This window comes from Hyposmocoma kahamanoa, unplaced genomic scaffold (assembly GCF_003589595.1).
Source record: "Hyposmocoma kahamanoa isolate Upper Pololo Valley unplaced genomic scaffold, ASM358959v1 215, whole genome shotgun sequence".
Classification (NCBI taxonomy): domain Eukaryota; kingdom Metazoa; phylum Arthropoda; class Insecta; order Lepidoptera; family Cosmopterigidae; genus Hyposmocoma; species Hyposmocoma kahamanoa.
The window spans coordinates 1,442,369-1,459,019 of NW_020653736.1; positions in this window are offsets into that span (position 1 = coordinate 1,442,369).

Below are 16,651 nucleotides of genomic sequence, written 5' to 3' on the forward strand. Positions count from 1 at the left end.
TATAGATGCAGATTCAGGAGCCCGACTCAGAACTCTTCGATATATTAACCGAATCGTTCGGTAGGACGTTTGGTAACTTCCATTCGATAACTATGTTCTGAATAACGTTTGTAGCCTTTGCCTGTGTGACGTCATGTCGGTTCGGTTTCGAATACGACAGTTTGACGTTCTATTCGGGTGTTGTGAATAAAAATGAAAAGAAATCGGTCGACAACTGAGTTATTGTACGGTTCTGAATCGACCCCCAGGTCCGATCGCACGACATTTACTTTGTGTTTGATCTTTGTATTGACAATAACGATATTGAATAAAATATACATTAATAAGAATAAAGTAGCGTCTAAGGAAACTGTTGCGAATGGAGTCATTCATCCCCTAGTTTGCCACCCTTAGAGGTGGAATATTTTCTTCAAATTTAAATGGGTTAAAAATGAAACGTAGGTTGATTATATTTTGTACACTAATAAATAATGAGCTATTTAATCACATCTATCAAGTGCACCTTGCTAGTGTGTAAATTGTAAACGGAGGATCCCTCCCGCGCGTCTACCCGCTCGTCTTACGTCACCCATGTGACACAGGTGAGGTAAATCTCGTAATTAGATTCCCGAACAAAACAGGTTATACACACATCTTCTTTTTATGATACGAAGTGTCGGGGCGAACAACTCATGGACCTAATGGCAAGCGACACGCCTAGGCGTAGCAGTTGCAGTGTCACTCAGAGCGTTTAAACGCAAAGATCTGTGGTGCACTGCCCCGTCATCCTGAGACATAAGTTGCCAAGTCCCATGTGCCTGTAATTTCCCCAAGACCCTTCAATTATGGAACGCAGTAACGCTCATATTACCGCTTGTTGGCAGAAATAATTAAGATGGAACTACATCCCTGGACGAACTCATTCTTACGGAGTTCTACTGCTACTAAATTATATTCAACCCCAGACACAAAAAGTGGAGTTAAATAAAGTCACCATCTCAAAGAGCTTAATGATCTTTAAACAGTTGAACCGATGTACATCAAGCATAGATAAGAACCATTTCGTTTAAATTAGCCTTTGACGATTAGCCTTGGCCTAATGGATTTAACTAATTGACCAATCTAATTACTATTTTTATCGAGGGATTAAAACGAGCCAGTATATACCCGAGGTGGTTAGCCACGCGAACTATAGCGAGGGTGTTTATTAGTCCGAGGGTTTTTAGAGAGAGGGCTTTTAGTCTCGAGGTGAAAACTTCAGTTTGATTGCGAGAAAAATCGCTCTATATCAAAATTACGAACCAAAATTCTGAAAGTTACGATGTATTTTTTTTTCCAACCAGACACAAATACAACAAACGCACTAACGCGGGATAATAATATGACGTCACCATCTATATATAACTAAAACCGAGCGTACTGGCTGTTTGAGTTTCTTCACTTGAAGTAAATTAAAAAATTAGGTACTTTTTACTTTTTATTAGGATGCTTTTTCACCAGAGATGTGCGAGGTAGCTAGGTGGTGAGAGGGTGTGCAGCGGCGTGGTACGAGGATGCGTTACAGACTCTTTTCGTAGCTGAAAAGAGTCCGTAACGCATCCTCTTAATAATTATGAAAATAATATTAATGAAATATTATGAATATTATGTGCAATCGTTGCTTACTGTCTGGCCTAAATAATATGTAAGAGACTTTAAGACCTAATTATGTAATGATTGCATATATTTTTTTTTTCTGCGATTAAATCAAACTATGACGTTTAGCAACGATGATGCAAACGCGCGACTGCATTGATACAAACGCGCGACTGCATCGATGCTATCGCCTATAAATCCCAAGTGTAACGATGCAATCGCGCGTTTATATTGATGTAGTCGCGAGCTTGCTTCGCGTTTGCATCGCTGCTAAACGTCGCCATGTTTAACCGCTCTAAGGGTGGCAAATTAGGGGATGAACAACTTGGCAAAGAGATGTAGTTCCACTTTGTAATTCAACTTTTGAGGACGGTAGTTTTTAAAAAAGTTAAAATTATTTCTCTTTTTTTTAATTAATTAACATAGGCTTAAGTACTGTTTGGAATTTTGCCTGGTTGGAATATTCAGCAAGTTATAATTGGGCACGAATATGCCTACCGTATTAATACCTCTTTTTTTTCGTTATTGTTTGCACCTGATGTTCGTTATTTTGCCACAAGTAAAAAAATATATACTTCTTATCGAGTTCTTAGGTTTTCGCGATTGTTACACATAGGAAATGAAACTATTTTTCCGGATTTAAATCGCGTATATTTGTTTTTTCAAACAAACCGACGGTTCAGGCCCATGTCAACCGTGACCATGGGACCTGTAAAGGGCCCGAAACGTCGGTTTGTTTGAAAAAACAAATATACGCGATTTAAATCCGGAAAAATAGTTTCATTTCCTATATAGGTATACTTCTTCTTTTCTTCATACTTAAAAGCTAGGCTCTTGTCGGTGGAGCAATCGCCAATCAACATTTATACGTCAAACTGCTGGACAAGGGTCTCGGTCGGCTTTTGCTGCAGTAGGTACCAAGGGAAATTAATTGGTATAGTCACTTTTCAAAATACTGCTTCTGGATATAGTAACATTTTTCTGTCAAACGAGCCTTCAGTTTGTTATAATTATTAATACAAAGATCGAACACTCAGAAAAAATTAGTTCGATCCGACCGGATGTTATACCAAACTAAGCCACGGAACGAACCATTGGACCTCACGAATTTTCTTGTGTGTCTTTGTATATGGTTTTTTCAACGACTTTTTAGCCTTTAGTTGCTTGGTGAATAAAGTATATTAGGTCTATGATGAATTTTAGTCCTACATTTTTAATTTATAATTTCAACTTAAGTAGTGCTAATCTATTTTTATGTCCGAGGCAGAGAATAAAGAATAAGGGAACGGACACTCTCCGCTCTCCCTAGTTTTAGATAACGCACCACGCCCCGCACATTGCCGGTCCCGTTGACCGAACGACAACAAAGCTGCCGGCGAGCCGTTTTCGCGCGAAGACTGCTTTGATTTTTGAATATAATTTTCATTTGTTCATTACGAAACTTGTACGTTAATATAAAAGATCATTTTACGTTACTATTTATAATGGTCGTGAATTGTGCTGTGTACATCAACATTTTGCGAAAGATGAAACGAAGTAAGTAAAAATACTTATGTCTGAGACTCATTCAGTTATTGGTTTCTTCGTTTATTTACTGCAGAGTAATATATGTACGTATAAAAAATTCAGATTTATTATATCAATATAATGAGACGCCATGACTTTTCTATTCGTATTGCCGATAAATATTACGTAGGTAGTGAATATACCTAATTATTAACTAAATTTGGACAAGCAATTTCAAATAAACCAAGGTATTACCTTACATAAAAGTACATGTCCGAAATATAACATTTTAAGTGCTTTTAATATATATTTTTTAAAAATCTTCAATATTACTCTAGTTAGTGAATTAATGAAAAATATAATAATGTATTAGGATTCTATTCATAGAATCATAGATAACAGAATTTTCGCTATGTTGCCGCTTTGACCACGTAACGTAATAGTGCGAGAAGGTGATGGGTAACCCTCCCACTTCACGCACACATTTGCGCGTGTGCAGATAGCGCCTTGCTGTATGTAGGTAGTAGTAAGTAAATAATTTTCGACTGTTGTATGGAGTGTCCGGGGTGTGTCTGAGGTGCAATGGCCTGGTGTAGTCGCTTTACTGAAATATTGATAATTCGTTTCGTTTCGTTTATTGTTTCCATACATTAATAAATAATATATGTTATTGAAGTTACATAGTAAACTAGCCAATTGCGTAAATATTCATTAGTTATCTCGCTTTTTTACTTGCGGCCTCTGCACTAAGCTCAGGCTTGTGTCGCAGAGACCGTTTTACATTTACTAATGGCACATAAATCTGGCGCATGGTTCGTACATTGTGGGAAGACATATTATATTCAATGTATTAAGTTTGACTGTGTTCTGAAATTGAATTTGACACAAAATACTGAAAATAACATAAAAATTAAAGTAAATGAAATTTAAATAACAATATCTCAACTTAAGGGTAAAATATACAATTACTAATGCGTTTACTTGTATGACGATGCTTAAGTGTGCGTGCGCGTGTGTGGGCATACATGTGCAAAAAACCAAAAACCAAGTTCTGCAACAAGCAGATAGAAAAATTCGTAAAATCTCGGTCGTTCTGTGGCTTAGTTGACATAGCGTCTGACACGCTTTGCTGGAAGACGTTGGTTCGAATCCAGCATTTTTTTAAATAATATTAAGTAACGGTACGAACAAGTCGTGCGCCTGATAAGCTATACGCCTATCCATAACAATTGCAGTGCCACTCAGAGTTTTATATCGCAAAGATCCCTAACCAAACCACCCTATTTTTTCACTATAGTTACAAAAGTTATTAAGTAAATACCTTAGAATAATAACGCATAGAAACCTAGTCCGCACACGCTAAGTGAGGCAAATTGAAGCGCTCCCAAAGGGCCTACACGAGCGGGCGGGCCGTCAGTGCTCAAGGTCAACTTGCATCGCGAACAGCTCAAGAGTTTTAGCTAAAAATGACGAAATGTGCGGTAAATGAGTATAAAAATACGTCAGGCAAACATAAAATAGATACTAACATCACATTCCACAAGGAAGTAACGCGTTTCAACTTGTATTTTTATATAAATATTCACTAAAACCGAAAATTAACCTACTACTTAAACTAGCCTACATGAATTTGATTTTTGCCTCACTTGTGACAGTTCGTTTGATATGAAACTATCATTCTATGCGTTATTATTCTAAGGTAAATCCTTATTTTTAATTTTACAAAGAAACACTCCAATTTACGCTACGTTATTACGTTATTACGTTACAAATTATTTTTAAATGAAAAGCAAATATACGCCATTTAAATCCGGAAAAATAGTTTCATTTCCTATATGTAATCGCGAAACCACCCAAGAACTCGATATTTTCCTAGGCAGTTTTTTAGAAAACTTGAATAATTGGGCATACCGCATTATACCACTTGTCCACATACCAGTATAATATAAGTCTGTAACAAAGTTGCTAATTAATCCATTTAATAAACTAAGTAAATTTTATAAATCACGGAATTACATTTCTAGCGAATGTTCAAGACGCTTGTTCCACTTGATAGAACTCACGACAATATTGCAGACTGTGTATAGCGTCATAGACGGAGCGGGTAGCGTCATGTATATCATATATTATATAATATATAGAATCAATCACTATAGTATAATTGAGCATATACACTGATGACAATGCGTTACCTAAAAATTTTCACGATAGAAAAATAAACACAAACTTACCTCGAAATTTTACAAGAAAACGGTTGTATTGAATAGGCACTTTAAATGTATATATGTATATTTTATTTATATATGTAAATAAAAATCATTGGTGATTTTTTTTAAATTTTTTTTATATTCAACTGAGCTAAATAGAACACGTATAAGTTACGATACTCATTTTTCAAATAGCTTTCATTTCGTTTGTATAAAAAATAAATTCTGAAAATAAGCCAATGGAAAAAATGGATTTTAATTTGAGGTTTCGCTGTGTCCGTTACTGTGGAGTCCTCAACGATAACTGAAAAGCATATGGAGGTACTCGTTAAAAGTAATTACATGAGCCAAAATACTGCAGTTGCTGTTGAGGAGTTTTCATCATCATATCAGCACTAGGTCATCATACAATTTTATTTTCATTGGAATTACATATAAATGCCAAGTTTTATTATAATCGATTAACGAAAAGAGGGTCAAATTGAATAAATCGGATTCATCTCCTAATTTCCCACCCTTAGTGCGTCCTATTCGCATCAGGGGGGCTAATCTCGATCTCCGTCCGAAATCCGTCCGAAACAATTACTGTCAAATAAGTAATATTCGACAAAATTATTTATTTATTTATTTATTTTTGGCATAGCTACAGAATACAAACTGTGAAGACGCTTAAAGTTAACATGCATTATAATAGGAGTAAATTTGTATTCCTATGACAGCCACGCACGGCATTTGCAAAATAAATAAGTACTTACAAATTAACAGGTTATTAAACATAATATAAAAAAAAATTAAAATTTGCACTTAAAAACAATAGCAAAAAAATCATGTTACACGTTACACGTATATAAAAACATGAGACTCTTAACCTTCCTATACTCGCGCCAAATAGTGTAGCACATGTACCCACTCACGGTGTGTGGGACCGAAAGTTCGAGGGTCATTTTAGTATGTTGTTTAGTAAAATATCGTCGTAAAATTAAGTTTAATATTAAAAGGAAATGTGCGAAATTGTATTAAGCAAAGTTTTATACAATTATTTTTCTTTTATTATAGATAAGCAGTCTTTTGTTACAGACATTGGTAAATTACAATATTCACTTAAAACTTTGACAACTATACCCGCGTCGGTGTAAGGGGCCGATCGGTGTCGTGTAGGAGTACACGTGTTCTATGCACCAATACTCTTGTTACGCTGAAATGAAGTTAGCCATGAACCATGCAGCTAGCAGTGAGCCCAAAGCTCTGACGTTTTCCGTTTCAGAAAAAACACGGCAAACCATGATCGGCGATCTGAGAGACCAATGCGCGGGTATACGAAGGTTAAATATCCAACATATTCAGCTTCTCCTTACAAATATTTAAATAAGTATAGCGACTATGGGAGAATAAGTCCAAATCTTTAGAAAAGTTGTTATGAGCTCTAAACATGCGAAAAATAGGATCATTATATGAGACATTGTTAGTGGTACATGGCAAAGAAAAAGTTATTTGGGTACGTTTACTGCCAATCTTAAACAAGGCGTGGCTTAAGATCTCACCTGAGTCCATTTCAAAGTTGATAATTTTAAACAGTGTGGAATAGTCCAGTATCACACGTCTGTACTGAAGAGGGCGTACCTTAAAATATTTGAGTCTTGCCTCGTAAGTATCCAAATTCCTACGCATTCCAAACCTAGAGCTCAAGTTCCGAAGAAACCGTCTTTGGACAGCTTCTAATTAAAAGACAAGTATCCAATATGAAGCTTCATTCGCATCACGCATCTTTTCATTTGGTCAAATATTGCTTATTTGGCAGTAATTGTTTCGGACGGATGTCTGACGGAGATCGAGCGTAGGCCCCCAGTTCCGAATTCAAAAAAAAGACGGTTCGAAATGTCACAGAAGAAATGAAGTGGATCCAAGTTTTATAATACTTTCTTCAAATTTAAACGGGACCACAGAATTATCGCGTAACGTACATACAAAAAAAAAACACAGTAAATTTAAAACCTCCTCCTTTTCTTGTGGTCGGTTAAAAATCACGCTGTATGGATTTAACCCGCTTCCCGCTCCGCAAATTTGAACGTCACAGCCTAAGCTATTAAGCATTACGAGCTAGACTTTTACCGGAACATGGATATCGGCATTACGTCGGCACCTCGGTGACAATTATTTCTACAACTAGTGTACGACGGTTGGAAGAATTACCCAACTCTAAATTGTCGTTTTTATGTGTAACCTGCTAAATACGATACGTATTTATCGCTGGTTCTTAACCCGATTCCTTGACCCCGGCGATCTGGGCCACTGCCAGGGAATATCGCCTTTTTCATTAAAAATTGTAATTATTTCTGCTGCCAAGCAGTAATGTGAGTACTGCGTTCCGTAAGAGCAAGGGTTATAGTGAAACTACAGTTTTCTAATCTCAATACGGAGTACTAAAAAACCGACCTCAAAACTCATTCATCCTCTAGTTTGCCGTATTAGAAGTGGAATATTTATTTCAAATTTAAATGGAACCACATCTGAGGTCTCTTTCCAACAAAAAAAAGAATCAAGAAAGTCACAAATTATCGCGTAACATACATACAAAAAAACATACAGCCGAATTGTGAACGTCCTCGTTTTTTGAAGTCAGTTAAAAAGGAAGATCACATTTCAACAGAAATACACATAACAAATAAGTGGCTATTTTAAAGTAGTTATAATAAAATATGTCGATGATCTCCGTGGTCGAGTGGCTTGTACACCGATATTCATGATATCGCCATCTCTGAGGTCCCGAGTTCGATCCTCAGCCGGTTAATGTAGAAAAACTGACTTTTCTATATTGTCTCTGGTTTGGGTAGTTTTGGTACCGTGTCGTTGTTTCCGATTTCAATATCACAAGTGTTTTAGTTACTTACTTTAGGATCAGAGCGACGTGTGTGATGTAGTCTAATATTTATTTATTTATTATGTGGTAGAATTCCTTGTGAAACGTGCTTCCGCCGCCAAATAGTAACGTGGATATGACTGGGTATATCTTTAATTTTTTAAAGATATTTACATAAAATCAGCATCCACATCAGCATAAAAAACCAGCATCAGTGACAACCCAGCATGAGACAATAAAAAATCTTTCTCTCAAACATATTATATTACTTTCTAAAAACGGACACGGAAAGTTTGTAATTTATGGACCGTGCGACATCTTCCCGGCCAAGGCCTGCAAAGTAAATATGAAAATCCATTACTGTCCACTTCTCTAACTTTTAAATCTACCTACTAATAATGAACTATATAAATAGGCAAAAGAAAAATTCATTCAGCCAATTGGCCAGTGTTCGTAATTGCGAGAATTAAAAATGCCTACCTGTACCGTTTACTTACAAAAAAAAAAGAAATGGCGGTAACATACCTTAGAATAATAACGTATAGAATGATAGTTTCATATCAAACGAACTGTCACAAGTGAGGCAAAAATCAAATTCATGTAGGCTAGTTTTAGTAGTAGGTAAATTTTCGGTTTTAGTGAATATTTATATAAAAATACAAGTTGAAACGCGTCACTTCCTTGTGGAATGTGATGTTAGTATCTATTTTGTTTGTCTGACGTATTTTTACACTCATTTACTGGACATTTCGTCATTTTTAGCTAAAATTCTTGATCTGCTTGCGGTGCAAGTTGACCTTGCACTGACGGCCCTGTGCGGGCACTGACGGCCCGCCCGCTCATGTAGGCCCTTTGGGAGCGCTTCAATTTGCCTCACTTAGCGTGTGCGGGCTAGGTTTCTATGCGTTATTATTCTAAGCTAAATAAATGATTATCACTAATATCAGGTTTCTTACCACGGTAAGACTTCTTTTTATTTTCCTGACATTTCGAAACGGTTGCACGCTCCATGGTCACGGGTTGAAGTCATACCGTGGTAAGAAACCTGACAATGTATCCTGATAGAACAGATTTCAAAATAAAGAATGAAGTTAAACAAATATCTAAAACATTCAAAGGCAGCACTTCACTAGTCTACTCGTATTCGCCATTGGATGTTTGTTGTAGTTGGGAAAAAAATTGACTTTCTGCGTTGTTTACGCAGAAAGTCAATTGCAGATTTTTTTTAGGATACTAAGTGTTAAGAGACGAGACGGAGACGTGTGCGTGATGGTAAGCTACACGCCTGTTCATATAAACAGTTGCAGTGCCACTCAGAGCTTTAAATCGTAAAGATATGTGGAGCACTTCCACAGCGCTCGTCACCCTGAGACATAAGTTGACAAGTCCCATGTGCTTGTAATTTCACCAGCACCGTTAGCCTTCAAAACCGGAACACAGTATTGCTGACATTACTGCTTGGCGGCAGAAATAGTTAAGTATTACCCTGGATGAACTCTTTCACAAGAGGTCTACTGCTATTACAATTTCCTTTTTTGTACGTATATTACGCGATGGCTCCGGTGCTTGTCGACTGATTTTGATGATTCTTTTTTGTTGGAAACATGGACCTCAGTAGCGGTTAAATTTGGAAAAATTATGCCATTTCTAAAGGTGATGAAGGGGGTGAATCCAGTTTCGCGAACTTTCCGGTAATCAATTTCAATAAAACTTGCCAAATAGATGCAATTCTATAGATGTGACTATTTTTTTATAAAAATGTTGCAATTATCAAACCGTCGCATCAATTATCTGGTCTCTAGTACCAGTGCAACGAAGTTACCTCCAGAGTTCTACTGAGTAACATGCAGACGAAAACCAATTTCGTATTGGATATACCGGGTATCGAAACCGCGAGCTCAATTTAGCAACCATATTGCTTACTCCTGGGTCAAAGGAAAATATCTTCAAGTAACATGCCAGCGCTTGTCAAAACTTTAAAGACAGCAAAGTTCTCAACTTTAGACGAGACACGAGCCCGGCAGTACTCATCATAAAATCGAATTCGGGTTTTGCTCATATAGCGTCATATCGTGTGGAAAATTTGTTAATCATATACCAGATCGCTTTAAGCTTCTTCCGTTGACTAGTTTTAAAAAGGAATTGCGTAGGTGGCTCTTTGATCATTTGTTCTACTCAGTTGGCGAATTCATGAAATATAAGGACTGTAGTAAGTTCTTATTGGGTGACAGAGGGAAACCAGGTTTTTCCAATAGGGTGCTTTTATTTGACAACATATACAACGTCGGTGGTGCAGTGGGAAAGGACTCCCCCTAATCGGCACGTAGTCGAGGTCCCGTACGCACGTTCCAATTAAGAAGCGGCTCAGGGTGCAACAACTACGTGTTACGTTCTAAAGCACAGTTCCAAATAGGAAGCAGCGCTAGAAGCGTAGCACAGTGCAGTAGGTTCAACGGTAACTATCTAAAGCGGAGTTCCAAACAAGAAAGCAGAGCTAGACGCGTAGTAAGTTGGATTACATTCATGTTCGCATCGCCGCCAGTAGTCATTCTGCGAGGGAAAATCTTAACACCGCGATGCAGAATTTGCTATTTCGACGCCAATGCCATCTAGCGGTGCGTGACGGAGCTAATAAGAGTTTGTTGCCTGTTATGTGATTTTGTTACAGGACTAATTAATTGATGCATACATTTTTTTTTTACAATTTTTATTATTTACTTTAAATTATGACGTACACGATTATGACATCTCGCATTAAATCGATGAACTTTAATTTATGAATTTATTGTCTAATTATTGTTTTTACATTTAGTCTTAATCTATCAGTCTATTATTCGATTATTGTATTTGCATTCTTTTATTTTAAAAGGCCGAATAGGTTTAAGTGCTGATTTAATTTTTACCATCAACATGTATTATGTACCGTGCCGTATTTGAAGCGAATAAATGAATTATTATTATAATTATCGTTTACCAGCGCACAAACGAGTCGTGCGCACAGATCTGAGAGTTACTGTCACTGCACTTGTCACCCTGAGACATGTCGACGTGTCCTACGGGCCTGTACTTTCACCAGCACCCTTACTTTTCAGAATCAGAAATCATGTAAGGTGGCAGTACTTCTTTCACAAGGAGCTCTTTCGCTACAAAAAAAATCGACAACTGTTTGATTCATCATTCATTAATTCGGCAGAAATATACAAGAAAAGTATTGTACAGCAAATAGCATCATGTATGAAGCTTAAGCTGGCCTTTGTATTATCCTAAAGTTTCAAATCCCTTTAGCTTCCAATTTGTCAGGGATCGAGAGACTAATTATTTATTAGCTACAAGTTCCCGGGCTAGGTTTGTCCCTTTGGGAGTGCCGGGTTTGCCGGGATTAAAGTCGAGCTGATAGTTTGTCAATATAATTTACCGAGTTACGATTATCTTGTCGGATTAGTACAGGATTGGGAACGATGTTTTGTTTGATAGTATTGATAATAGGCCATGGGGTCGAAAAGTTCACGAAGGAACAACGCAACACTGACCCCCAAAGAGTGGACGGAGGACATGATAAAAATTCGGGATTCCGTTAGCTAGGGCGTTTAGTCGAGCTGCATTTCTTGCAGTCCCATAAAAAGTGGAGATTTAGCCCCAAAAATACAGGGAAAAACGAGACTTTCGAGACTATTTCAAGAGCAGTTTTACTAGGTGTTGTTATTTTAGGTGTTTAGGCAATCAAAATGTGATATTTTAATCGTCATAGTTCCCTAAGCGAATGTGCTGACCTCCGAATATTTTTTTTTATTTCATAGATAGATAGAGATATATAGATAAATAACTCGTGTATTTGCTGAATCACAGTACATTACAAACAAGCTTACGACGTAGGTACAATGGTAATGATAAAGATAAAGGCTAGCCTAGATTTGCGGGTATGGTCTCTCCAGACCAGACAGATTATATTGTGTCGAGGTATAGAGTTGAAAGTAATGTGTCAGCAAAAAGTGCCTAACTCAGCATTATGCCGCAGGTCAGTCGAACTACGACGCTGATGATTCTGCCAGGTCCTAGGGAGAGCGATTTGGAGGCTAATTTAATTGGGATGTTCCTGAGCTATATTTGTAGAACATCCGTTCAGATGTTTAAATATCTTCAAGTCTTTTCTCAATTGTTGTGGAAATTTCAGTCGTAAAGGGAATATTTGAAATTTGACATACTGTGGTAATCCGATGACATTACAATAACATGGTAACCTCGTGACCTTTCGTTGTCGCAACTAGGACAGTCGGTAGACTACACAACTGTTCAATTACTTATAGCAGAATTATCACGTTTTGACTCAAGGTGAGGTTTTGAACGCGAGCCTAGATTTTAAGAGGTGAGGTATGAGGGGTCGTGTCCTTAAAATCAAGAGTCTATACACCTCAAATAGCCTTCGTTGATTCCGCTTAAAAGTTAAAATGTTCAATCAATCAATTTGGAAAAAATATGTAGTAAAATGGACGATACACCGATTACTATATTGAGTGAAAACACGATTCGTAAAAATTTTCACCATAGAAAAAAAACACAAACTTACCTCGAAATTTCACAAGAAAATCAGCGGTTTTTTAATAGGTACTTTACATATACCAATGATTTTTTTTTCTATCAACTGAACTAAATAGAACTATAAAAAAAATCTGAAATAAAGCCAGTGTCTCTGCCACTCGACCGGGCCAGGGCAATTTTCAAGTTTTCAGATAAATGTCCATTTAATAACTATGATACTTCAATTGAAAACCAAACTTGAACAGGTTCTCTGCAGTACGTAAAGATAAATATCTTCATGTAAAAATTACGTGCAAAGTTACATTTATTTTCTTCTTAAACAAATGGTTTTATACTTTTACTGTAGCCGGTTTTAGGGATTTTATATGATCGCGTAAAGTATATTATATCGTGTAACGAATTAGCACATTTTTTAGACAATAGTCTTACGTGTATTATGTATTTTTAGTAAGGCCGTTATTTAATGGTAAATACTAGTGTTGCGACGAATAGTATTTCACCTTCAGGCCGAATACCGGGCCGGAGCGAGGCCGAATAGCCGAATGTTCGGCCAAACTATTCGGCCTGATTAATGATCTTACGAAAATTGGCGCGCAAACCGCATTGTAGAAAAGAAACAAAAAAGGAAATTTTATTTTAAAGTTTATAATTCAAATTTATGACATCTTAACGAAGAAAGTAATTGTTTATATCTTCAGTTTGATTAACTTTCAAAAACTTAATTTTATTTTCACATTCAAATAATAAGTACTAGGTTAATTTTGTTAGCGTTTATTTAATAACGATTTTAGGACAAAATTTTTTTTTGATCTCATAGAAGTTACTAGTTGTGATAATTTACTGTATTTTATTATTTCGTCCTCCTGTTTTTTATTATTCGGCCGAATAGCAAAAAATAGGCCGAATAAGCCGAATACCGAATATTTGTTGCAACTTTAGTGAATACCTAAACCATTTGATCTACTTCCAGCTTCTTTATAACAATAGTAATAATATTTTTTTTGTTTCGAACCATAAAATATCCATAGTATGTTAGTAAAAGAACTTATATCAAGGTTATTAATAATCAGTGCAACTTAAGAGGGAGCACGCCAAAAAAGTTTTGACGTTGGCTCCGCCCAAATTTGTGAAACAAATTCGCGTGACATGCGACAGGAGATGTTGAATTTTGCGCATTAAAAGTACCAAATTCGTTTTAGCGGAATAACTCTAAAACTAAAGGGATTAAAAAAAAATCCGTAGTGACAGTTGCCGATCATGCAAAAATATAATTAATTATCTAATTTTTCTCCTAATAACCTGTAGAATTTCGAGGATAAATCGAAAAAATGTGAAAATTAGAGGTTATTTCGTGATTTTTATCTATCGAGGAAACTTTATTGTTTTATGTTTCTGATTAATGTCTATGCTTGAATATATCGTTTACTTACGCAAAATAGGCGCCTTGACGTCGAGTTGCGGACACCAGCCCGTTACACCAAGTACCAAGTACTCATACAATTTTTAATTTTTAACTTTAAAGTGGATATACCCCTCTAAAATCAAATCGAAGATTAGGAATTTTTCCTCTGCTCCCTCTTAATTATATTTCAAATTGGGCTACGCCCTTAACTTGCACTATCCAATGTTTCGGGGTAGGACAATCATACCTTCCCGCTATAGCATTTAGAATGCTGTTGGCACTGACCCTCACGCGACTTAACAGCGAGATAATCTTTTTGCGCATGATGGCCTGGAAGCTGTCCGTGTGAACCGCTGCAAACATACCCGATGTACTTAAATCAACTTGGCCGTAACATCAGCATTGTAAATGCCTTAACGACAAGTTGTTAGCTTATGGATCATGGATTTTAATTTTTTTTATTATTTGTTATGCTTTACGTACGAGAATTAGTTCCTGAGTCGCAAATTGTAAATCCGCTTCTTCCTCGAGTACTTGACTAGCGAAAGAAAGAAACATATGATAATCAAATAGAAAATCAACAATAATTCAAATCACGTCGTAATCATTTTCCCACAGTTCAATGCGCTGGCGCACGTCGCATCACTAGACAGCGTGTTCACTTTTTACCGCATTCACATACGGAGTGATCAGTTTTTGCCACCACTGTACACAGACCGATTGTAAATGGAAATGCGATAGTTACATGATATGGGAAACTGGATTCATTACATAGCTCTATTATGTGTTGTGGATTTATAGCATTGTTGAATGTACTCGTGTTATGACTTAATAATAATGAATGTGTTTGTATTTATTCATTACGTGAAAGGACTTAAAATCATCATTGTTGACCTTGTCATCATTGCCACGCCCGTGGGGGACTTTGCATATTATTCCAAAGGCTGTGAACCTTTCATACCCAGGTTTCATCATGAAATGACCATCGAATAACCTTTAGCGTTAGCAAGAGGTATTAATTGCTACACATTTACAAAGATACCTTGGAAATGAGTCTTTTTTTATGACACCTAGTAAACGGTACCAGGTGGTAAGCTAGATGCCTATCTATAACAGTTCCAGTGCTCAGAGATTTAAATCACAAAGATGTGCCGGGCACTGCCACTGCGCCCCTCACCCTGAGACACAAGTTGACAAGCCCCATGTGCCTGTAATGTCACTAGCCACGTCTCGGCACCGTTAGTTACCACAGGCAAGCCAATGCTCAACATTACATTAAATAGAAATTTATTTATATTTTCAGAATTTCTGACCTGTAATTTCGAGTACAATATTACTGATCTCTGGGAAATTAATCATGTGCAATGTTCATTAAAAAAACAGACATCAGTTATGCCTTACGATGAATGTCTTACGTTAGTTCAATAGCTTGTACGTGAGGCACAATGCGCATTGCTTTTAATTGACGACAACGAAATTTAAAGTCAAACAATAGCTTTGCCGGATACAGTGTGCTGTACGAAAAAAACACACACAATGCTGAAAATATTTTCTTGAAATTTGTATTACCAATTTTGATTGTAATGAATATTATGATGTTTTACTACAATGGTATTTATTTATTTTTATAATTTTTTTTTAAACTCATAGTCCCCACTAGGGCAACTCTGTCTCGCGGGCGCCATGGGCACGCACATAGACAACCACAAATTACACCCAAACTCACGAGTGAAATAAATGTACGCAATAGTAGGTACTCGCGATACAGGATTTCCCTAGTGTGGGACTATGAGTGTGTGCATTATTTATATTTATTTTAAGTATTTATATTAAGTTAATGAGGTGTGCCAGACAACTAGACCATTTGCCTGGTCTCACACTAGGGAATTGTATTATGAGTACCAGAGCAACGGAATTTACTCTGGGTCACTCATCAAAATACCCAGACCAGAACCAATCTCAAAAAGTTTATACCACTAACATGACATCCTAAGGGTTGGGTGTCTGGAGACCCATATTACAAGCTCCGCTTAATTTGGGCTCCAGTCTCCCACAATACATTATTTTAAGTGTATGTAATAATATGTATCTCTACCGTAATGTTACTTTGTTTTGTATTGTGGAGATAAATAAAAATACATTATAATTTCCCAAATTAGTTAAAAAATGAAATCCGCATCCAGCACCCACAGTGTAAACCGTTAGGTCACAGACGTCGTCAATATTGTTTTAACAAGAAATGTTTCTGTTCTCAGTATCAGCGCTGCCGAGCCCGACGTCGGCAGACGACGATGACGACGAGGACGACACGTCTCCGACCAGGGACGAGCGCGTCGACGATGATGGGCGAGTCTACAAGAACCCGAGGAATTCGCCCTCCGCGCAGTGCCCGAGAGATGAAGAGCAGGCCACGTTACTGGTAAGATTTGTCACTATGAATGTTTGTAAGAAATAATAGAAAGAGTAAAAATCTCATACTTCTTATCCTATCGTATGAAGGGATTCGCTAATCGGCACGGCGTATGTTAT